This window comes from Oncorhynchus nerka, linkage group LG15 (genome assembly GCF_034236695.1).
Source record: "Oncorhynchus nerka isolate Pitt River linkage group LG15, Oner_Uvic_2.0, whole genome shotgun sequence".
Lineage (NCBI taxonomy): Eukaryota > Metazoa > Chordata > Actinopteri > Salmoniformes > Salmonidae > Oncorhynchus > Oncorhynchus nerka.
Genome location: NC_088410.1, coordinates 58,580,603 through 58,583,826, shown reverse-complemented (window position 1 = coordinate 58,583,826; position 3,224 = coordinate 58,580,603).

Genomic DNA, 3,224 nt, shown 5'->3' with positions numbered 1-3,224 from the left:
TGATGGCTCTTTGTGTATTTCTCGCGCAAAAGACAGAGGTAGCCATTTTTCCACCCAGTCTTACTAAAAAAAGCATTGTCCCGGTTGATATATTATCAATAGATATTTGAAAAACACCTTGAGGATTGATTATAAACAATGTTTGCCATGTTTCTGTTGATATTATGGAGCTAATTTGGAATATTTTTCGGCCTGGGTCGTTTTCTCAGCCAAACGGGAAGAACTACAAAAATAATTTTTCGATAAACTTACACAAATGCTTGTTTTGCTTTGGCTGTAAAGCATATTTTCAAAATCTGAGATGACAGGGTAATTAACGTCTTGCGTCGAGCCATCCCGGATCCGGTATCGTGACTACAGCCTCAAGCTCATTACCATAACGCAACGTTAACTATTCATGAAAATCGCAAATGAAATGAAATTAATCTATTTGCCCTCAAGCGTAGCATTTTGTTAACAACACTGTCATCTCAGATTTTCAAAATATGCTTTTGAACCATAGCTAAACAAGCATTTGTGTAACAGTATTGATAGCCTAGCATAGGATTATGCCTGTCTTTCAGCATGCAACATTTTCACAAAAACCAGAAAAGGATTCAAATAAAATCATTTACCTTTGAAGAACTTCAGATGTTTTCAATAAGGAGACTCTCAGTTAGATAGCAAATGTTCCGTTTTTACAAAAAATATTATTTGTGTCGACTAATCGCTCCGTTTTGTTCATCACGTTTGGGTAAAAAAAATATATATATATATATATATATATTAAGTCATTAAAACGCCAAATTAACTCCATAATATCGACAGAAACATGGCAAACCGATGTTTAGAATCAATCCTCAAGGTGTTTTTCACATATCTATCGACGATAAAATCCTTCGGTGCAGTTGACTTTCTCTTCTGAAGAAATGGAACGCGCATGGACCTACAGATTATGCAATAATTTCGACACAGGACACCGGGCGGGACACCAGGTAAATGTAGTCTCTTATGGTCAATCTTCCGATGATATGCCTACAAACACGTCACAATGCTGCAGACACCTTGGAGAAACGACACAAAGGGCAGGCTCATTCCTGGCGCATTGACAGCCATATAAGGAGACATTCGAACACAGCGCCTTCAGAATCTGGGGCATTTCCTGTATGAAACTTCATCTTGGTTTCACCTGTAGCATTAGTTCTGGGGCACTCACAGATAATATCTTTGCAGTTTTGGAAACGTCAGAGTTTTGTCTTTCCAAGGCTGTCAATTCCCTGCATAGTCGAGCATCTTTTCGTGACAAAATATTGCGCTTATACGGGCACGTCTTTTTATCCAATAATGACATAGCGCCCCCATAGGTTGAAGAGGTTAATACACATCTATAAGCGTTTCATGAATGTGTTATAGCAGGTCCCAACCACATTATTAAAGGTTAAGTAAACATAGCCATACCAAAACTCTAGAGCCTTCATGTCATGCAAGAGCTCCTATTTAGGTTTCTTAATAGATGCATTATTACAATGACAGCACAGGGTTATCAATATGGCTGTTCTCAAAAGTGCTTCTGTTAGTGAATATGCCAAAAGGCCAAACCACCTTTGAAAATGATGCTGCTATATAGCCTGAACCATCCACATTTCCCCCACTGGCCAGTAAAGGCCCATGACTTACCTTCTTCTTCTCACTGAGGTCAATGGTGCTTGATAATCCCCACACGGTTGAATCTTCAGGGTAACTTTTACAGATCAAATGGTGTAGTTGAGGGTCATATCATAACTATTTCTCTCTCATTAACAACCTCCCTCCACATCACAATTAAGTTGGTCGATACCAACTTATAACACACGGTCAAAGTAAAGTCCAATCTATTAATTCATAAAACATTTATAGCTAAACACTTTATGGTAATTAACTGTGCAGTTTGACAATGATCTATAACACCACATTAAATGTCTATGTTTGAATTCTATGCAGTCAATTTAATGTCATTTATATTTTCCCATTTATAAAGCATTTTCCAGATGTAGTAAATAAAACAATTGCTAAGCACATCCCTGAAAAATCTAACTATTGACATTTTTCTGTTTGAATTTTCTTAAATAGATTTAACAAATGCTAATATTCAAAGCATTCAAATTCAATTCCCCATTTCAGACTCATAGCTAGTAAGACATATTTTGGTGAGAAAAAATAAGAATCATGTATACATTTACATCAATAGATAGGTAGAGACTTCAACATTCTCTTCATTTGTACATTATATCATTCCAAAAAGACATAAAATGAAGGCATGGCACGTTGCACAAGCCCTGCACTTTTAAAATGGCTGTGTTCCAATGGGAATTTTATGATGTGTAGAGCACCACCATCAGGTAAAAGATCTGATTCCTCTTGGTACAGGGGACATATTTGGGGACATTTTATTTCCAACCTAGACTTTCAAATCTCTTATTCCCCAACAGGAAGAAAATTGTGACCCCAACCCTGAGAGACCAGAAGGTCATTGTTGGGCTGCAGCCTTTACACACTTTAGTTGACCCTTTTCTTCTTGGAGTATGGGCGATATTCATTTGGAACAAAACCGGGAGCAAACGGGACAAAACAGGGAGAGACTACTTGAACTTGTCAATTAAGAATGCTAGTTTTCATTTTCCGTTGCAAAGCGTTACGCTACGTGTGCAATATTGAGTACGACCCTGAACTGGTTTACAATACCTTCCTGTGGGAACCGGGCCAGGTAAAGTTACCACTTCTAATAATTCACAGAGTGCAGGGCGGGCTAATCACCACTTAGCCAACGATATCACAAGAACGTGTAACCTATCTAAGTGTGTTTGTGAGATCCTGTTGCCATATCACTATGACATTCATATAACAATTTTGGCTCACTCTACAAAGCTTTGTGTGCAAATTGTTTCTTCTTTCTCCTTTCCATATCAAGTGGAAAGTGACTTTTTTTTTTACTTCTGTTCATACATTTTTGCAAGTCAAAACCAGGACCCTATTGAGTTGTCATTGTCCTCTGTAATGTAAAGTCTCTATTGGATCAGATGAGTAGATCCGTCTATAATCATAGAAGCAGGCAGAACATAGTTTCCTCTCTAGGTATTTATATCCTGCAGCAGGGAGGGTCTCTCCCCTCTCCCTGGGCCTGAGCCTGGGTATGGGGAAGTGATCCACACACCAGAGCCCCTTTGAAAATTCCAGCCAGGCCAGTCTCACTTTCCCAATATAACCCA